General features: G+C 41.7%; 1 pseudogene; it reads left to right on the top strand.

The window, feature by feature from the left end:
- Window positions 1-1,339: 1,339 nt before the first annotated feature.
- The window catches only part of LOC105534215, a 127,682-nt pseudogene continuing 106,455 nt past the window's right edge, over window positions 1,340-22,566 (top strand).

Here is a 22,566-nt window from a genome sequence, read left to right as displayed (position 1 = left end):
CCTTGGTACTGTCCTTGCAATAGTGAGTGACTTCTTTACGAGATCTTGTCATTTAAAGGTGTGTAGCACCTCCTCCCTCTCTCTCTTACTCCTGCTCTGGCCATGTGAAGGGCCTACTTCCTCTTCATCTTCTGCCGTGATTGTAAGTTTCCTGAAGCCTCTCCAGAAATCAAGCAGATGCCAACATCATGCTTCCTTTACAACCTGCAGAATTGTGGCTAATTAAACCTTCTTTTCTTTATAAATTACTCAATCTCAGGTATTTCTTTACAGCAATGCCAGAACAGCCTAACATAATGTATATCTACTGTATGTGTGTGCATATCAATAATGTACTGGAAATGTTGCTGCTCTTTTCAGAATTTTCAGGATGAACATAGCTATGAAAAGATCTTTATAGAAAAAACATTAGAAACACATCACCATTTCAATTGTGGCTATCGTTGTTTGGTAGATGACAGGTGAGTCTTTTTTTCTTTCTATTTTTGTTTCCCACAGATCTTCCACAATGAATGTGAATTATCTCTATATTAGATGCAAGAAACAAAATAAATTTTAATTTTTAAAAAGACTCCATGCACAAGGTTCCTTTCATTTGGTCTTCATGCAGAGAAGCTATCAGATGCATCCTCCTGCTTCCTAGTCATTTATCTGAGCTTGCTTGTGGTTTATGGCATACATCTACTGAGGTCCTGCATGGCTGTTTCTGGAGCACACGCAGCTTCTTCAGTTTTAACAGAAAGTAAAGCAATTACCACGTAGTGGGAGGATCAGTAAGTGCAGGAAATGGCCTCATCAAGTCCGCCAAACTCAGTTGTTCCTGGATTGTGTGTTCAAGAAGAAACAGATGGTCTATCAGCCAGAATTTTTGGTTGCCACCAATGGAAATCTCAGTTGGAAAGTGGATTTATTGGAAATGTATCATATGGTTCAAGGAATCAGTGCAAGGCTGGAGAACCAGGTGATGAAATTGGATAAAAATCTAGGGAGGCCTCATGACCCAGCACTGTGGGAGGCCAAGGCAGAAGGGTCATTTGAGCTCAGGAGTTCAAGACCAGCCTGGCAACACAGACAGTCCTCATCAGTCAAAAAAAAAAAAAAAATGAAAAATTGGCCCGGCATGATGGCGTGTGCCTGTCGTCCCAGTTACTTAGGTGGCTGAGGCAGGAGGATCATTTAAGTCCCGGGTCGAGGCTGTAGTGAGCTATGACCACACCGCTGCACTCCAGCCCGGGTGACAAAGCAAGACTGCTTAAAAAAAAATCAAGGGTGGCAAGGCACAGAGATAGTCTACTTGGCATGCTGCCATTGGTGTTCTCAATGCTGAGCACCTGTCATCATGCTGCTGGGCTCTGGCACCCCTGAACACTCATTGCTGCGCTGCTGCACACTCAACTCCAGCACAGCCATTGCCAAACCTTCTGCCTCCCCACAGGCTTCCTGTCCTACTGGGGCCACTGATCAGCTGAACCCAGGGTAATATGCTGGTTCCCCAGCTGCTGGGGCAAAGACAGAAGCTCTCTGCCCTCTTTGGCTTCTGAATTAGGAAATGGAGTCCTGCCTCCCTTCTTTTGGATGCTTCTTTCCAAAGGGAAAGGATGTTTAAAGGCTTGGTAGCCAGAATGACCAATAAGCATAACATTTAGGGATTCTGTAAAGGGGCTGCTAGGATTTCGGAGGGGCAGGGGAAAAAGCAGCCCACCATGCTCAGAAGTGATCTCTTCTCCCCAGAGCAACATGCAGCATGGTTTTCTTTCTACTGGGAATCCTGAGATGGGAAATGTTCTGCCAGATTTCTTGATCAGTTGGTTGAAAGTCTGCCCCTCAGAAGAACTGACCACTCTGGATAAAAATTGCACTAAATAACAAAATAAGAATGACCATTTTTTAAAGAACCTGGGAGTCGAGGAATGATGCCCAGCTGGCTGAAAGGGCTGGGGTTTCTCACTCGCTCTGTCAGCCACACGGATTGTCTGTTGGACCCTGACCAGGGGAAATGAAGGGGAAACAGAGCACTTGACGGATTGTTTTTTCCTCTGAAGAACTTTACAGTTTAGGGAAGCAGATTAAATAGATTGAGATTATCTTAGAGAAGGGCCCTATAAGTGCAGGGAATGAGAAAGGAGTGAAAAATGTAAACATGGATTTTTTTATTGACTTCCTTATTTGGGAACATCTCTTTCTGCTTGCAAATGTCCAAATGTTGGGGCTGAGTTCAGAGACTAAAAGATGAAATCCAAGGAGAGAGTCAGGGTGGCTGTGGCTGCTGTTGGATTCTTAGACACCAGACACGGACCCTAATCTGGACTGTGTGGGAGAAAACTGGTGGGGTTAACTACTTCAGAGTGTGGAGTCTTTCAGGTAGAACTGGAAATCAATGATTAAGAAATGAGAGGCCAGGCACAGTGGCTCACGCCTGTAATCCTAGCACTTTGGGAGGCCAAGGCAGGTGGATAATTTGAGGTCAGGAGTTCAAGACCAGCCTGGCCAATATGGTGAAACCCCATCTCTACTAAAAATACAAAAAAATTAGCCAGGTATGGTGGTGGGTGCCTGTAATCCCAGCTACTTGGGAGGCTGAAACAGGAGAATCACTTGAACCCAGAGGTTTCACAGTGGAGGTTGCAGTGAACTGAGATCGCGCCCCTGCATTCCAGCCTGGGCAACAGAGTGAGATTCCTTCTTAAACAAAAAAGAACAGTAGAACTAATATGGATCTGCTCACCTCAAAATAAGTGAAGTAGAATTTGAGAACCTCACAAAGTTGACCTTATGTAATCTTTGTATTATTATAATTTTCTACAGTGAGTTGCTTCTTGGTTGTCAGGAAATCTGCACAACTTTTTCATCATTGACTGGGGCCTTTTGAAGACTGTCTATACCATAGTCCCCACTTATTGATGGTTTCACTTTCCACAGTTACAGTTACCTCTGGTCAACTGCAGTCCAAAAATATTAAACGGCAGAGCATGGTGCCTCACACCTATAATCCCAGCACTTTGAGAGGTAGAGGCAGGAGCATTGCTTGAGCTCAGGAGTTCAAGACCAGCCTAGGCAATATAGTGAGACCCTGTCTCTACAAATAAAAAAAATAGCCAGTTGTGGTGGTGCATGCTTATAGTCTCAGCTACTCAGGAGGCTGAGGCAAGAGAAGCACTTGAGCCTGGGAGTTCAAGGCTGCAGTGACCTGTGATCACACCACTGCACTCCAGCCTGGACAACAGAGCAAGACCGTGTCTCAACAAACAAACAAAAATCCCAAAAAGATTAAATGGAAAACTCTAGAAATGAGCAATTCATAAGTTTTAAATTTTGTGCTATTCTGAGTAGCATGATGAAATCTCAGGCTGTCCTACTCCATTCCTGCCCAGGATGCGAATCCTACCTTTTTATCTACATGAAATAATTTAGCCATCTTGGTTATCAGATCTAAAAAACATAGTATATGTGACGCTTGATTCTATCTGTGGCTTTGGGCATCCACTGGCAGTCTTGGAATGTATACCTTTCAGATAAGTGGGGGACTACTGCATATTTTTAGAGAAGGGGTTTCCAAGCTTGGGTACTTCAGTTGGACGAGGATCAGGAATATGCCTCCCAGAAATGCAACCAAGACAACAAACCAAGCACAAGTCTTTGGTATAATGTATTGTAGAATGCATTCTTGCACGGTGGATTGTATTCTTCCTGGGAATACATGCTAGAAAGAGAAGAGCAAATCTTTAGGAACATGAGAATGTGCTACACCTTAGAGAGTGCAGCTGTGTGCAAATACTCAGTTACCTGGAACTGAATCTCAACTAGAACCAAATTTCACTGACATAGACAAAGTTTAATGATCAGTGTGCAAGAACATCTGAGTCACGATGAAGGAAGAAATGATTAAGGACTCATAGGATCTCTTCAACTTGGAAGCCTATCTATTCCTAGGAAATTTGAGACAAACCACATGGTGTCTCTCCTGTAACCCCAGCATTTTTCCAGGAAAATCTTTGAAGGAAAAAGGTCACAAAAAGGTAGACTGAGGGAATAGAGTGAAGACAGAGAGGCAAAGTGGAGGGGATATTCCATTTTTCTCTTCACCGTAGAGGCTGTTGATTGGAACAGGAGGTAGGAAGTGACTGGAATTTCTAGTATCCAATATAGGGATAGTGCATTTCACCTTTGGCTGTGTCCCAGGGTGAACAGACAGTGAAAGGGAAGCATAAGCCCTCACGAAAGAGCCTGATACAGCAAAACTGCTATAGGCCAGGGAGGCTGGAGGCAGACAGGGCTGGAGCTCTGTGAGACACTTCAGGTCTCAGGCCTGGGTCCAAGAGATGAGTTTGGACACAGAATGAACATCTTTGTTGTCAGTTATATTAAAACATGGTGTCTGGCTGGGCACAGCGCTGCACGCCTATCGCCCAAGCTACTTGGGAGGCTGAGGTGGGAGGATTGCTTGAGCCTGGGAGTTTGAATCTAGCCTAGGCAACAAAATAAGATCCTGTCTTTAAAAAAAAAAAAAAAAAAAAATGGTGTCTGTAACCAGATGGCTGTGTTTAATCCTAGCTCTATACCTCTTACTAGCAGTAGGATTTTGGAGAAATTACCTAACCTTTCTGTGCCTCTGTTTATCATTTTTAAAGGGCGATAAGGATATGACCTGCCTCATAAAGTTTTCATGAATGTTAAATACATTAATTCATGTAAAGTGCTTAGCACATAATAAGTGTAACCAAGTAACTGCTCAATAAGCATTAGGCTTCAATGTTATTATAGGTGGTTAGAATATGCCAGAACAAGGGTAACATTTTTCACCTACAAGGCTTGCATGGGACATCCAGGTAAACTTTCATTCAGATTAAGCTCAGAAAATGCCACGGCCATTGCTTTAATCTGACTGAAGTTGATGAAGCATCTCTGTGGTGGAAATATTTAACTTACATCTATAATATTAACAGATTGCTGGTGTTAAAATCTTACTAGTGGCAAATGCTTTGTTTCACTGAAGCATTTCCTAAGCAGTGGCACAACATGGTTGAAATGTGGCCATCCTGGGTCTTAGTTTTAAGAGCCTTAAGGTCGGGCACGGTGGCTCATGCCTGTAATCCCAGTGCTTTGGGAGGCTGAGGAGAGAGGATGGCTTGAGACCAGAAGTTTGAAGCTACAAGGAGCCATGACCATGCCACTGTTCTCCAGCCTGGGTGACAAAGCGAGACCCCGTCTCAAAAAAAAAAAAAAGAATCCTTGAAAATGAGTCCTCAGAAATGAGGGGGACTGTAGTGTCTTGCAACGTTTCTCACATAGGTGTGTCAGTCACCGGGATTTGGGGACAACTTGAGCATTTTAAAATGTATGTTTTCAGGTCAGATGTGGTGACTCATGCCTACAAGTCCCAGCACTTTGGGAGGCTGAGGTGGGAGGATTCCTTGATCCCAGCAGGAGTTTGAGACCAGCCTGGGCAACACAGTGGACCCTGTCTCCACAAGAATTTGTTTTAAAAAAGTAGCTGGGCATAGTGGTGTGCTCCTGCAGTCCCAGCTACTCAAGAGGCTGAGGCAGGAGGATCGCTTGAACCCAGGAATTCAAGGCCGCAGTGAGCTATGATGGTGCCACTGCACTCCAGCCTGGGTGACAGAGCAAGACCCTGTCTCATAAAATATAAAGAACTAAATAAGTAAAATTTATGTTTTTATAGAATAAAACATAGTTCCTTAAATTAGTTTTTTTCTCAAACTGCGGCTTGTAGATTTTTTTTTTTTTTTCCTTTATGAGGTGCTGGTGCATTCCTGAAATTTGAGGAATGTTGATATAACAGAAGGGACATGGGCTTTGAAATCAGACGATCCATATTCAAATTCTGCCTCTTGTACGGACTCCATGGGAGAACCTGGGCGAGTCACTTGGCCCCACTGAGCCTTGCCTTTGTCATTTGGAAAATGGTGATAATAGCTACGCATGATCTTGCTATAAAGAGTGCATGCAAATGTAGGGGCTCAGCAAAAGTTACCTCCCATCCTCTCACCCATTTTCTTCTCCCCTAAAGAAAGAGGAGAGGAATTATTCTGCCGTCTTGAATGAAAGCAAAGAGAAACTCAACTGAGATATTCAACAGGTTTGTACTGGAGACTCGATGATTCAGACAGAGGTGTTGTGGTAGGCTGAATAACACCCCCTCAACTCCTAAAGATGTTCACGTCCTCATCACTGGAACCTGTGAATGTTATATGGCAAAAAAAGAATGTTGCAGGTATGAGTAAATTATAGATCTTTCAACAGAGGGATTACCGGTGAGTCCTAAATAAGAGGGAGGAAGAGGAAGATTCCATACAGAGAGAAGAGTAGAAGGCAATGTGGCCAGGGACTCAGAGACTGGAGTGATGTGGCCACAGGCCGAAGAAAGGAGCAGCCACCAGAAGCTGGGAGGAAAGGAAAAAAGCGAATTCTCCCCTAGAGCCTTGGGAGGGGCTCAGCCCTTCCGGCACCTTGATTTAAGCTCCGTGAAACTGACTTGAGGCTTCTGTTCTCCAGAACCATGAAAGAATATATTTGTTTTAGGTTTCCACATTTATGGCAATGTTTTACAGCAGCCATAGGAAACTAATACCGATGGTTGCTCATGACTGCAAAAAAATAATGTTAAGATGGGGTGGAAATGATTGTGCTTAGTGGCAGAAATTTAAGAACTCCCGAGCAAATATTTTGATTCTGTTGTCTAGTCCTTGGCTCCTAGGCAGACAGGTGTGAAGAAGAGAAAATCCTTTCTAATAGTATAGAGCTTTCACACTGTGGCTTGAAACCTTCAGTGGGCTGTGATTGACGTTTTGTTTGTTTGTTTTTTAAGTGAACTAGAATAGAATAAAAAGCCTGACACTCTATGCTGTTGTCATCATAAACCAAGGGCTTGCCCACTCTTTCCTATGTGAAGCCGTTGCACATGGTCTTCCATGCACTCTCCTTCCTCCTCTTACCACTCTTAGTTAAGTGGCCGCTAACATGCTCCCATGGCATCTTGTGCTTTCGTTATTATGGTCCTTATCACCTTGTAGTACATTATTAGCCACTCATTCAGCGAGTGTGCTTCTGGTCCTACTGTGTCTCAGGCACTTTACTGGGTGCTGGTCCTTTCCAAGTGTCTCCTCCTTGGACAGCCATTTCCCTAAGGAATAAGGTTTTTATTGTTGGGCTGTTTGTTTGTTTGTTTTCTGAGATGGGGTCTCGTTCTGTCGCCGAAGCTGGAATGCAGTGGCATGAACATGGCTTACTCTAACCTTGACCTCCCGGGCTCAAGCAATCCTCACACTTCAGCCCTTCTACCCAAGTAGCTGGGACTACAGGCACACACCACCATGCCTGGCTAATTTTTTAATTTTTTGTAGAGACAGGGTCTCCCTGTGTTGCCCAGGCTGGTCTTGAACTCCTGGGCTCAAGAGATCCTCTTGTCTTGGCCTCCCAAAATGCTGGGATTACAGGAAGGAGCCACAGGGCCTGGCCTAGGAATAATGTTTTAACATCTGTATCTGTAGTGCCGTAGGCAGTGCCTGGCATTCCAAAAGGTGCTTGAATGAGTTGTGGTTTTAGAATTATTCTTTTTTTGTCTGTTTTGTTTTGGTTTTTATTTTTTTGTTTTGTTTTGTTTTGAGATGGAGTCTCGCTCTGTCATCCAGGCTGGAGTGCAGTGGCGCCATCTTGGCTCACTGCAACCTCCCCCTCCCGGGTTCAAGCAATTCTCCTGCCTCAGCCTCCCGAGTAGCTGGGATTACAGGTGCCCACCACCACGCCCAGCTAATTTTTGAATTTTTAGTAGAGAAGGGGTTTCACCATGTTGGCCAGGTTGGTCTCGAACTCCTGACCTCAGGTGATCCACCCACCTCGGCCTCCCAAAGTGCTGGAGTTACAGGCGTAAGCCAACGCTCCTGGCCTAGAATTATTCTTTTAAACAAATTCAAATGGTAGTTGCGGACAAGTCATCTGCTCTGGCCCTGTTAGGTGTGGGACAAGACATTGCTCTATGGGAACTGGCCTGACAGGCGTAGGTTTTCTAGAAGCATGGTCATAGAAATCCTCTATTTGGGCTTTTAAATTGCAATCGTCCCTTGGTAGAGTTGGACACATTTTCTCTCTTCTCCAGGTCACCCTCCTGCCATAGCATCCTGGAACAGCTAGAGGAGGAATCACTTGACTGATGAAGAAATGGAAGGAGTGCTTTGTGAACATTGGAGGCCGTCCTAATTGCAGGACCAGCTGGAGAAGATAGCCTAAAATAAATTTCAGTCATACAGGAATTTTTAAAAGAAAAGGATACCTTCCTTTCCTAACTTAGGCTCTTCTGCTAACTTATTGTAACATCATCATGTCCTTAAAACATCAAATATGAGAGCCAAATTATATTCAGCAGTGTCTTAGGCAACAACCACATATGTATAATATAGACGATGATATCATGGCTGACTCGGTATAATTACACCTTTGCTCATAAACCCTATCTTTCTTTCTAGGCATTCAAAGCACATGACAGACATTATCTTGTTGCTTTTCCCAGCACACTTGCCAGGTAGACAGGAAGCAAATATCATTATTGTCTTCATCTCATGTAGGTATAGACAGCGTTCCTGGGAACTATTTGCTCAAAGCCCCACTGGCAATAAGAGCTACTGGAAAAAAAAAAAATGGCTAGAGTCCTAATTTAAAAAACAACTTCCTGCTGAGTCAACTTCAGGTCACAATGCTGGGATATTTCTAATTTCAGGCATTCTTAGATGGGGGCACAATGGGTTAGTTATTTTCCTTTATTTGCAGGTGTTTCGGAGGGAGTGAGATAGCAGATATAATCAAATTGATGCAACTATTGGCACTTTCTGAGTGTTCAGCATCTATGGGGAACTTCAGCATCTATTTTCTTTCCAAGATGGCAGTGGCATTACCAAGCATAGCTCAGTGAAGTACGACTGGCAACACAATCTGGAACATCAATATGATTCTACAATGTTTTGCCATTAGAGGCATTTCTACTGTCATTGAAAACATTTAGAGTTGTAGAGGCCTGAGCTCAAGTACCAGCTCTGACATTAACTGGTTAAGTACTTTTGAACAAGCCCTTAATCGCTCTGTTCTCATTTTTCTCATCCATAAAATGGGAACAATATTTACCTTCGTCGAAGACACTAAGGGTAAAAAGAGATCATATATATGTTTCATAAACATTGAAATTCTATAGAAAAACAAAGCATTACAAAGATTAGACCACTTCAATTACAGGCCCTAATACAGGTTATATTTTCTATCAATGGGGACTATTTTCAATGGGTCATCTGTGCAAAAAAGATGTCTTTAAAACTGTAAATTAGGCCGAGCATGATGGCTTAAGTCTATAATCCCAGTACTTGGGAGGCCGAGGTGGGCATATCACTTAAGGCCAGGAGTTGAAGACCAGCCTGGCCAACATGATGAAACCTGTCTTTACTAAAAATACAAAAATTAGGTGGACATGGTGGGCATGCCTGCAATCCCACCTACTTGGGAGGCTGCAGCAGGAGAATAGCTTGAACCAGGGAGGCGGAGGTTGCAGTGAACCGAGATGGCACCCCTGCACTCCAGCCTGGATGACAGAGCAAGACTCTGTTTAAAACAACAACAACAACAACAACAACAACTGTAAATTATTATCTCCCTGGGAAATCAGGAGAAAAGAAAATTAAAAGGAGAAAGGAGGCCTGGGGCTATAGGTCTATCAGAATGTAAGGAATGTGACAAATATGAACCCCGTGCCTATGTGGTGGAATTCAAGTCTATATACAATGTACAGCCCAGGAAGCTTGCAAAGTAAAGCTTTCCTGTGCCTTCTGGAATGTGGACCCTTTGTCCACGATCTACAAGGTAAAGAATTCCATAGGAAGTATATATTTAACTAATTGTAGCCAGAAATTAGATATGGGTAAGCCAGATTCCACTGTGCAATGTTATTGCTTCTTCAACCTAGATACGTGCATACTTTAACCCAAGCTCAAACCCTGAAGATTTGAACTCCTAACCTTTAAAACACGAGGCGGTTACTTTGATCACCAGGCATCCTGGCTCTTGTTTACTAGGACTGGGAGTTCTCCTCAGACAGAGCTCCATTTATTCCACGACCCTAGCAGAATAACACTAAGAAACCCAAAAGCACATCCATTTTGAAATAGTGCCTGTGGCACCAAAAGGATTCTGGAGCTCTGAATCAGTCCCTTACCTCATGGCAAAATTTACAGGCTTGCAGAGTTAAATGAAAATCAGATTGGAATGCAGGGACTTCTATTTTTCTGTAATGACATGTTGTGAGAAGGAAGGCAATTTTCTTGGACATTCCTCTAAAACCAGTGCACTTGCAGTGGCTTTTTTTTTTTTTTTTGGTTTACAAAACTATTCTAAACAGACCCAGGGCTCACTGCCATCTCCGGGTGCCAGGACTCTGGGCCACAGGGGCCATTTGTCCAGGGAATATAATTAAAATCAGTAATTATTCCTTTCACTTGGCACATGTGAGCCTCTTCTCAAAGCTGTCAGAGAGTGGACTTTAATATCTCATTCTTTCTCTGAAGTAATTTAATGATCACATAAGAAAAATGATTCTCTGAAACTATAATCTTAGAATTTGGCTCCACCTCCAAGTTGAAAGAATTTTGTAAGGAAAGAAAGAGAAAACACTCAAGAAATATGTCTGCTCCTCACATCTGACTGTGAAAAGTCTATATACTATGACCTGAAAAGGAAAGATAAACATAGTCCATGAAATTCTGTGGCAAAAAGGAATGAAAATGTGCTTACGAAAAAAAAACCCCAAACTGGAACTGTATTCTCTGCAGGTTTAAAAGCAACCTTTGCCAAAATCTGCTTTCTGGAAACTTTCCTCTAAACCTGGCTGCTACCGTCAGCCTTGGCTGTGGGAGAGAGACCTGGAAGACTATGGTTTGTAATATGTGAATGTTAAAAATCAGACATTGTTCCCTTTTCTTTATAACAACAACAAGTCTTTGGTTTTGGCTATATACATGCTGGGTTTTCTGGTACCACCTTGTTCCTTTTTTCACTAGAGGGATCTTGATATTTTTGTTTGTTTCCTTTTTGACCACTGCTCTCCCCTTTCTTACAATGCCCTTGAGAAGAAGCTAATGGGCTCTGTTTCCATGCTGAAATGAAGAAATGATCGAGCGAGTATGAAATGACGCGTGGAAGGCCACACAGCAAGTTGGAAAAAGACTCTGAATGAGAAACTTGAAATTTCCATGTCCTCCCCAGGTCTGTAAATCCAGTATACTAAGCTAAGTTTTTCTAAGACATTGAGGCCCAAAGATGGCTGTTGAACCACAGGCATGAAGTGTGACTTCAAATCAAGAGTCAACACTATGCGGAGTGACTAGATACAGAATGCTCTAATAAAATAATTATCACCTGCCGGGGCAGAGTTAAGCTTAAAATCATCTTACCGTGGATTATGTGAATTTATAGCATATTACATATAATTCAGATAGAACAGGGTAATGTTCAACCTAATCCCATCTATGAAAAGATTGCAGAACAAACAACAAATATAAAATACATTACAGGAACTGTGTTTCAGTTACATGTCATATGTCACATACATAAGAACAAGAATTAGGAAGCAACAGAATCAATTATTATTGCATCACGGGGAACTATGTTTTCAAGAAGCATAACTACTGAACTTGGAAGTCATTCTCTTTAACAAAAAACAGGTAGTCCATGTAACCTAACATATTACACAGCAGCAGCAGCAACTGAAAAAGCTGTTCCCAGGCAAAGGGCACAAGTCAAAGTCATTTTTGTGGGCTCTTAAGCAGATCTTGCTATGTTTCAGTGGAAGGTAGAATCATTCAAGAGGAAACTGGGAATGTGCAGAGATAGAACCACAGAGCATCACAAAGAGCCTTCTTAAAGGAGCAGTGGTGGGCTGAGTGATTGGGAATGCTCTGCAATTAAAGGCATACCTGGTTTAATGTTTTTTTTAAGAGATGAGGCTCTCACTATGTTGCCCAGACTGGTCTTGAACTCCTGGGTTCAAGTGATTCTCTTACCTTGGCCTCCCAAAGTGCTGGGATGCCACCCTGCCCCAGCCTATCTTTGCCATTTTTCTAACAGCATGTGCTCATTTCATGGTCTCTGTGTCACATTTCAGTAATTCTCACAATATTTCAAACTTTTTCATTATTATTATTTCCGTTATACTGATGTGTGATCAGTGATCTTCGATGTTACTGTTGTAATTGTTTTGGAGAGTCATGGGCAGCACCCATATAAGAAGGTGAACTTGATCAATAAATGTGTGTGTTCTGACTGCTCCACCAACCGGCTCCTCCCACTAACTGGCTGTTCCCCCATTTCTCTCTGTCTCCTCAGGGTCCTCCCTATTCCCTGAGATACAATGATACTAAAATTAGTTCAATTAATAACCCTACAGTGGCCTCTAAGGGTTCAAGTAAAAGTATTGCACATCTCTCACTTTATTTATTTATTTTATTTTTTTTTCAGACGGACCCTCACTCTGTTGCCCAGGCTAGAGTGCAGTGGCGCGATCTTAGCTCCCTGCAACCTCTGCCTCCCAGTTCAAGTGATTCTCCTGCCTCAGCCTCCTGAGTAGCTGGTATTACAGGCATGAGCCACCACACCCACCTAAGTTTTGTGTTTTTAGTAGATACAGGGTTTCACCATGTTGGTCAAGCTGGTCTCGAACTCCTGGCCTCAGATGATCTGCCTACCTCAGCCTCCCAAGGTGCTGGGATTACAAGCGTGAGTCACCACACCCTGCTCACTTCATTTAATTTATTTTTTGAGCCAGGGCCTTGCTCTGTCACCTAGGCTGGTATGCAGTGGTGCCATCTCAGCTCACTGCAACCTCTGTCTCCAGGGTTTAAGCAATCCTCCCACCTCAGCCTGCTGAGTAGCTGGGATTACAGGCAAGCACCACCATGCCTGGCTAATATTTGTATTTTTTGGTAGAGACAGGGTTTTGCCATGTTGCCCAGGCTGGTCTCGAACTCCTGGTTTCAAGCATTCTGCCTGCCTCGGCTTCCCAAAGTACTGGGATTACAGGCACATCTCTCATTTTAAATAAAAAACTAGCAATGATTATGCTTAGTGAGGAAGGTATGTTGAAAGCTGAGATAGACTGAAAGCTAGTCCTCTTGTGCCAAACAGTTAGGAAAGCTGTGAATGCAAAGGAAAAGTTCTTGAAGGAAATTAAAAGCATCTCTCCATGGGACACATGAATAAGAAAATGAAACAGTCTTAATGCTGAAATAGAGAAAGTTTTAGTGGTCTGGGTAGATCAAACCAGCCATAACATTTCCTTAGGCCAAAACCCAATCCAGAACAAGGCCCTAATGCACTTTAATTCTCTGAAGGCTGAGAGAGGTGAGGAAGCTACAGAAAAAAATGTTTGAAGCTAGCAGAGGTTGGTTCATGAGGTTTAAGGAAAAAAGCTGTCTTAATAACATGAAAGCAAGTAGTGATGGAGAAGCTGCAGCAAGTGGCACAGAAGATCTAGCTGAGATAATTAATGAACAATAGATTTTCTACATAGATGAAACCTTTTCTATTGGAAGATAATGCCATCTAGAACTTTCATAGCTAGAGAGAAGTCAATGCCTGGCTTCAAAGCTTCAAAGGACAGTCCGATTGTTTTGTTAGGGGCTAATGCAGCTAGTGACTTTAAGTTGAAGCCAATGCTCATTTACCATTCTGCAAGTTCCAGGGCTCTTAAGAATTATGTGAAATCTACTCTGCCTGTGCTCTACAAATGGAACAGCAGAGCCAGGATGATAGAACATCTCTTTACAGCACGGTTTACTGAATAGTTTAAGCCCACCATTGAGAACTACTGCTCAGAGAAAAAGATTCCTTTCAAAATATACCTGCTCATTGGTAATGCACCCAGTCATCCAAGAACTCTGATGGAGCTATACAGGAGATTAATGTTTTAAGCAAACACAACATCCATCCTGCAGCTCATGCATGGAGGTGTAATTTTGGCTTTCAAGTCTTATTGTTTAAGAAATACATGTTTTTTTTTTCTTTCTTTTTTTTTTGAGATGGAATTTTGCTCTTGTTGCCCAGGCTGGAGTGCAATGGCACGATCTTGGCTCACTGCCACCTCTGCCTCCTGGTTCAAGTGATTCTCCTGCTTCAGCCTCTCAAGTAGCTGATATTACAGGTGCCTACCACCACGCCTGGCTAATTTTGTATTTTTAGTGGAGATGGAGTTTCACCATGTCGGCCAGGCTGGTCTTGAACTCCTGACCTCAGGTGATCCCCACCTCGGCCTCCCAAAGTGCTTGGATTACAGGCATGAGCCATTGCACGCAGCCAATAAATACATTTTGTAAGGCTATAGTGACCATAAATAGTGATTTCTCTGATAGATCTGGGCACAGTCAGTTGAAAGCCTTCTGGAAAGGATTCACCATTCTAGATGCCATTGAGAACATTCATGATTCATGGGAGAACATATCCATGTTAACAGGAGTTTGGAAGAAGTTGATTCCAACCCTCATAGATGACTTTGAGGACTTTAAGACTTCAGTGGAGGAAGTCACTGCAGATGTGGTAAAAAGTGTAAGAGAACTAGAATTAGCAGTGGAGCCTGAAGATGTGACTGAATTGCTGCAATCTCATAATAAAAGTTTAATGGATGAGAAGTTGCCTCTTACGGATGAGCAAAGAAAGTGGTTTCTTGAGATGGAAACTACTCTTGATGAAGACACTGTGAATATTATTGAAATGATAACAAAAGATTTAAAATATTATGTAAACTCAGTTGTTAAAGCAGCAGCAGGGTTTGAGAGATTTACTTCAATTTTGAAAGAAGTTCTACTGTGAGTAAATGCCATCAAATAGCTTTGCATGCTACAGAGAAATCTTTCATGAAAAGAAGAGTCAATTGATGCAGCAAACTTCATTGTCTTACTTTAAGAAATGGTCGCATTTTGAAAAGAAGGTGGAGCGGGGGGCTCCTCTATTCCAGGGACTCTAAACCAAAAAGCATCAGAGTTTGAGAAGCCAGCAGCTCACGGTTCGGCTGAAGTTAGGAATGGGAGGCAGCCGCCAAGTGCATGGGGTTGGGGGTGTCCCGGTCTTTGGCTTCTCAACTCTGTCTTTCGACAGAGAACATGTTACGACTTTTCAGAAATAGGAAGGTTTGTTGATTTCTCACAGTTTCAGGAATCTGATGATACAGATGAAGATTTGGGCCCTACCACTAAGAAAATTTGATCATCTCCCCTAGAAGCTAAAAATAAGGCGATCTGGAAAGAATTCACAGGAAGATAGTGAGGACTCAGAAGAAAAAGATCTGAAGACCAAGAAGGATGACTTTCACTCAGCAGAGGATAATGAAGATGAAAACGAAGATCATAAAAATGTACACCAGCACAGCAGGCAGCATCTAAAGCAGCTTCCGAACAGAGGGAGACGCTCACGGAAGATGTGGGCGTGAGGAAGAACAAGAAGAGGATGAGGCACCCTTCCAGGAGAATTCCGGCAGCAATGAAGATTTCCTAATGGAAGATGATGACGATAGTGACTAAGGCAATTCAAAAAAGAAAAACAAAAAGATGGTTAAGAAGTCCAAATCTGAGAGAAAAGCAAAGAAAATGTTCAAACACAGACTAAAGGCTACAGTGACGCCAAGTCCAGTGAAAGGCAAAGGGAATGTGGGTCGCCCCACAGCTTCAAAGCCATCAAAGGAAAGGACTCCTTCTCCCAAGGAAGACAAGGAACCAGAAAGCCCGCCAGAAAAGAAAACGTCTACAAGCCCCCACCCAAGAAATCTGGGGATGAAGGCGTCTGGGGAGGCTTAAAAGTGATGATGGTTTGGGGAGAGCTTTTAAGAAAAGGAGAGGAGAGGAGAGGAAGAGAGGAGAGAAGAAAGGAGAAAGAAAAGAAAGAAAAAAGAAAAAGTAAAGGAGAAAAGAGAGGGAGAAAAAAAGAACCTACTTAAGATAGAACATGGTTTTGTCTACGGCTTGACCCATGGGCTTTCAGTGCTTTTTTCCATTTGTTGAAAGTAATGCTTCTCTCTCTCTTTTAAAAATAAAACAATTGTATGTTTAATTGTTTAAGTTACCTTTTTGTCTATTGGTCTCTTTGCCAATGCCCCCACCCCCAACCCCAGCTGCCCTTTCCCAATGAACGCTACATCAAATTAATCACTGGATTGACTGCTTCGTCTTTTTATTTTTAATGGGAGGTATACCACAGTTGTAAAGCAGTAAGATTTGAGATGAACACTATGGAAAATTTGCTTTTTGCTAAACAATAGCAAGTTGAATAGTAAGCAAAAAACATAGAAAGATTTTAGTTCAAAATGATTGCTTCTTCCTCTACTTGGACTTTAAAAAAATGAGTTGTCATCTAATATGAGTTTATTTGTCTATGTACACAAGTATAAATGTCTAAAAAAATCATGACTTTAAACTTCCACTGATGAGGCAGGTAAAAGATAAAGATGAATTCTGAACTGTTAAAAAAAAATGGTCACAGCCACCCTGTGATGATGGTTCATTTCAGGTGTCAATTTGACTAGATTAAGGAAACATACAAACCTCTAAAAGTGTTATTTTGGGGTGTGTCTGCGAGGGTGTTTCTAGAGGAGATTGGCATGTGAGTCTGAATGGACGAGGTGGGGAATATCTGCCCTTTGTATAGGCAGGCACCATCTAATCTTCCAGGGGCCTGGAGAAAACAAAACAGAAAAGGCAGTTATGTTGTGCTGTCAGTTGGAGCTGGAATACACTCTTCCTCTCCTATCCTTGGACAGCAACTTCAGGCTGTCCAGCCTTTGGACTCCAGGACTAAAACCAATGGCTTCCCCTGTTCTCAGGTCTCTGACTTCACATTGAGAGTTACACCACCTGCTTCCCTGGTTCTGAGGTCTTCAGACTTGGACTGGGCCAAGCTACCAGCATCTCAGAGTCTCCAGCTTGCAGTCAGCCTGTTGTGGGACATCTGAGCATCCATAATCATGTGAGCCAATCTTCCTAATAAATCCCCTCTCATCTACCTGTCTATCTACCCTATTGGTTCTATCTCGTTGAAGAACCCCAATGAATATACATGCTAACCCCAACAACAACCACCCTGATCAATCAGCAGCCATCAATGTCTAGACCCTTCACCAGCAAGATTATAACTTGTTGAGGACTTGATTATCATTAACAATTTTTTTTTTTTTTTAAAGACAGAGTTTCACTCTCTCGCCCAGGCTGGAATGCAACAACGCGATCTCAGCTCACTGCAACCTCCACCTCCCAGGTTCAAGCGATTCCCCTCCTTCAGCCTCCCAAGTAGCTGGGACTACAGGTGGATGCCATCACACCTGGCTAATTTTTTGTATTTTTAATACAATGGGCTTTCACTGTGTTAGCCAGGATGGTCTCAAGCTCCTGACCTCATGATCTGCCTGCCTCGGCCTCCCAAAATGCTGGGATTACAGGCGTGAGCCATGGCACCCAGCCTATCATTAACATTTTTTTCGCAATAAAGTATTTCTAAAGTATGCACGTTTTTTAGACATAATGCTATTGCAAACTTAATAGACTACAGTATAGTATAAACATAACTTTTATATGCACTGGGAAACAAAAATGTTCATATGACTCACTTTTTTGCTATATTAGCTTCATTGCAGTGGTCTGGAACCAAACCTGCAATATCCCTGAAGTATGCCTGTATAAAATTCTTCATACCGGGAAGAGGACTTATTGATAGAGGAAGGTGTGGGATATGGGGCAATGTGTGTGACAGAAAAAGGTCAGTAGATGGCAATGAACCAATGGCAATGGAAGGATCAAGAAGGACCGACAGAGAGATTTCTGTCCATCATGCTTGTCTGAAATGAAAACCAGAGCCACATTGTGTATCATTTACAGCTTCATGTATGCATGTATCTGTCTAAGTTAACCGTTTATGGTTTTTATGATGTTGGCACAGTAATTTTACACTATTTGTATTGATTTATAAAATCAGGTTAAAGCCATCTCTTATTATTAGAGATTGATACTTTTAGTTAAAGATGCAGGTAGAATGCATGCATTAACTCTTATTCTCAAGTTATTCTAAAGAATAATTAAACGGATTTTGAAACACAAAAAAGACATAAACCACAGGGACAAAGAGGAGAGGAGAAAGCAAAAACAAAATTTTGGATGGTGGAAAGCACTGGGACAAGTGATAACTGAATTAGAAGACCCGAGGGTGTCAAATTGTATAGCAGTGGTTGGGAAGCTGAGAACAGCCCAATTTACACTGAAGAACTCCCAAAGTCTTAGGAACTGGTAACGAGGTTCCTCTTAAAGTGAGGTTGAAGGTTAGTGAAAATTAGCAGATTAGAGGAAAGTCCAGTTAAAAAGCTGTTAGATGAATGAATGAATGAATGAATGAATGAACGAATGAAAATGGTATATCTATACAATGGAATACTGTTCAGCAATAAAAAAGTTCTGATTCATGTTACAATATGTATGAACCTTGAAAACATTATGCTAAGTGAAAGAAGCCAGTCACAAAAGACCACATATGGTATTATTCTATTTATATGGAATGCCCAGAATAGACAGATTCATAGAAACAGAAAGAACAGTTGACTCTTGAACAACATAGATTTGAACTGCATGATTCCACCTATATGTGGATTTTCTTCTGCCTCTACCACCCCTGGGACAATAAAACCCAAACCCTCCTCTTTCTTTTCCTTCTCAGCCTTCTCAATGAGAAGACAATAAGAATGAATACCTTTATGATTATTCACTTCCATTTTATTTTATTCAATTTTTCTTAGGTTATTGGGGTACAGGTGGTGTTTGGTTACATGAGCAAGTTCTTTACTGGTGATCTGTGAGATTTGGGTGCACCCATCACCCAAGCAGCATACACTGCACTCTATTTGTAGTTTTTTATCCCTCTTCCCCATCCCACCATTCCCCCCAAGTCCCCTGTTGTATTATTCTTATGCCTTTGCATCCTCATAACTTAGTTTGCACATATCAGTGAAAACATATGGTGTTTGGTTTTCCATTCCCGAATTACTTCACTTAGACTAATAGTCTCTGAGCTCATCCAGGTCACTGAGAATGCTGTTAATTCATTCCTTTTTATGGCTGAGTAGTATTTCATTGTATATATATACCACAGTTTATTTATCCACTCAATTGATGGGCATTTGGGTTGGTTCCATGATTTTGCAATTGCGAATTGTGCTGCTATAAACATGCATGTACAAGTATCTTTTTCATATAATGAATCCTTTTCCTCTGGGTAGATATCCAGTAGTGGGATTGCTGGATCAAATGGTAGTTCTACTTTTAGTTCTTTAAGGAATCTCTATTCTGTTTTCCATAGTGGCTATACTAGTTTACATTCCCACCAGCAGTGTAGAAGTGTTGTCTGATCACCGTATCCATGCCAACATCTACTGTTTTTTGATTTTTTTGATTATGGCCATTCTTGTAGGAGTAAGGTGGTATTGCATTGTGGTTTTCATTTGCATTTCCCTGATCATTAGTGATGTTGAACATTTTTTCATATGTTTTTTGGCCATTTGTATATCTTCTTTTGAGAATTGTCTATTCATATCCTTAGCCCACTTTTTCATGGGATTGTTTGTTTTTTCTTGCTGATTTGATTGAGTTCATTGTAGATTCTGGATATTAGTCCTTTATCAGATGTATAGATTGTGAAGATTTTCTCCTGCTCTGTGGGTTGTCTGTTTACTCTGCTGACTGTTCCTTTTGCCATACAAAAGCTCTTTAGTTTAATTAGGTCTCAGCTATTTATCTTTGTTTTTATTTCATTTGCTTTTGGGTTCTTGGTCATCAAGTCCTTGCCTAATGTCTAGAAGGGTTTTTCCAATGTTCTCTTCTAGAATTTTTATAGTTTCAGGTCTTAGATTTAAGTCCTTAATCCATCTTGAGTTGATTTTTGTATAAGCTGAGAGATGAGGATCCAGTTTCATTCTCCTACATGTGGCTAGCCAATTATTCCAGCACCATTTGTTGAAAAGGGCGTCCTTTCCTCATTTTATGTTTTGTTGTTGTTGTTGTTGTTGTTTGTTTGTTTTGAGATGGAGTCTTGCTCTGTCACCCAGGCTGGAGTGCAGTGGTGTGATCTCAGCTCACTGCAAGCTCCGCCTCCCGGTTCACGCCATTCTCCTACCTCAGCCTCCTGAGTAACTGGGTCTACAGGCGCCAGCCACCACGCCCAGATAATTTTTTGTATATTTAGTAGAGACACGGTTTCACCATGTTAGCCAGGATGGTCTCGATCTCCTGACCTCATGATCCACTCACCTCAGCCTCCCAAAGTGCTGGGACTACAGGCGTGAGCCACCAGGCCCAGCCTCCTCACTTTATGTTTTTGTTTGCTTTATCAAAGATCAGTTGGCTGTAGGTATTTGGGTTTCTTTCTGGGTTCTCTATTCTGTTCCATTGATCTGTGTGCCTATTTTTATACTAGTACCATGCTCTTGTGGTGACTATGGCCTTATAGTATAGTTTGAAATCATGTAGTGTGATGCCTCTAGATTTGCTCTTTTTGTTTAGTCTTGCTTTGGCTATGCAGGTTCTTTTTTGGTTCCATATGAATTTTAGAGTTTTTTTTCTAATTCTGTGAAGAATGATGGTGGTATTTTGATGGGGATTGTGTTGAATTTGTAGACTGCTTTTGGCAGTATGGTCATTTTCACAATATTGATTATACCCAACCATGAGCATGGGATGTGTTTCCATTTGTTTGTGTCATCTATGATTTCTTTCAGCAGTGTTTTGTAGTTTTCCTCGTAGAGGTCTTTTGCCTCCTTGATTAGATATATTCCTAAGTATTTTAATTTTTTGCAGCTATTATAATGGATATTGAGTTCTTGACTTGATTCTCTGTTTGGTTGCTGTTGGCGTATAGAAGAGCTACTGATTTGTGTACGTTAATCTTGTATCCAGAAACTGTTGAATTCTTTCATCAGTTCTAGGAGCTTTCTGAAGGAGTCTTTAGGGTTTCTGAGGTAAATGATCATAGCATCAGCAAACAATGACAGTTTGACTTCCTCTTTACTGATTTGGATGCCCTTTGTTTCTTTCTTGTCTAATTGCTCTGGCCAGGACTTCTAGTACTACGTTGAAGAGGAGTGGTGAGACTGGGCATCCTTGTCTTGTTCCAGTTCCCAGAGGGAATGCTTTCAACTTTTCCCCATTCAGTATTATGTTGGCTGTGGGTTTGTCATAGATAACTTTTATTACATTTAGGTAATGTAAATGTAATGAAATTGTATGCCAATTGTATGCCAATTGTAATAAAATTGGTATCCCTTGTATGCCAATTTTGCTGAGAGTTTTAATCATAAAGGGATGCTTGGATTTTGTCAAATGCTTCTTCTGCATCTATTGAGATGATCATGTGACTTTTGTTTTTAATTCTGTTTACGTAGTATATCACATTTATTGACTTGCATATGTTATATGCCCTGCCTGCATCCCCGGTATAAAACCCACTTGGTCATGGTGGATTACCTTTTTGATATGTTGCTGGATTCAATTAGCTAGTATTTTGTTAAGGATTCTAGCATGTACGTTCGTCAGGGATATAGGTCTGTAGCATTCTTTTTTGGTTATGTCCTTTCCTGGTTTTGGTATTAGGGTGATGCTGGCTGCATAGAATGAATTAGGGAGGGTTCCTTCTTTCTCCATCTTGTGGAAGAGTGTCAAAAGGATTGGTACCAATTCCTCTTTGAATGTCTGGTAGAATTCTGCTGTGAATCCGTCTGGTCCTGGACTTTTTTTTGTTGGTAATTTTTAAATTACCATTTCAATCTTGCTGCTTGTTATTTGTCTGTTTGGGATATCTAATTCTTCCTGATTTAAGCTTAGGAGTGTTGTATTTTTCCAGAAATTCATCCACCTCTTCTAGGTTTTCTTTTTCTTTTTTCTTTTTCTTTTCTTGAGATGGAGTCTCGCTCTGTCACCCAGACTGGAGTGCAGTGGCATGATCTCAGTTTACTGCAACCTCCACCTCCCGGGTTCAAGCGATTCTCCTGCCTCAGCCTCCTGAGTAGCTGGGACTATAGGCATGTGCCACCACACCTGGCTAACTTTTGTATTTTTAGTAGAGACAGGGTTTCACCATATTAGCCAGGCTGGTCTCAAACTCCTGATTTGATCTCAAACTCGTGATCCACCCACCTCAGCCTCCCAAAGTGCTGAGATTACAGGTGTGAGCCACCGCACCCAGCCTCTTCTAGGTTTTCTAGTTTATGTGCATAAAGGTGTTCATAGTAGCCTTGAATGATCTTTTGTATTTCAGTGGTGTCAGTTGTAACATCTCCCATTTCATTTCTTATTGAGGTTATTTGGATTTCTCTCTTCTTTTCTTGGTTTATCTTGCTAATGGTCTATCAGTTTTATTTATCTTTTCAAAGAACCAGCTTTTTGTTTAATTTTTTGTTTGTTTGTTTGTCTTTTGTTCGTTTCAATTTCATTAGGTTCTGCTCTGATCTTGGTTATTTCCTTTCTTCTGCTGGGTTTGGGTTTGGTTTGTTCTTGTTTCTCT

The sequence above is a fragment of the Mandrillus leucophaeus genome, unplaced genomic scaffold (genome assembly GCF_000951045.1).
Source record: "Mandrillus leucophaeus isolate KB7577 unplaced genomic scaffold, Mleu.le_1.0 Scaffold1317, whole genome shotgun sequence".
NCBI classification, from domain to species: Eukaryota; Metazoa; Chordata; class Mammalia; order Primates; family Cercopithecidae; genus Mandrillus; species Mandrillus leucophaeus.
The sequence above is the reverse complement of the archived record's forward strand: the minus strand, read 5'-3'. Positions and strand labels throughout refer to the sequence as shown.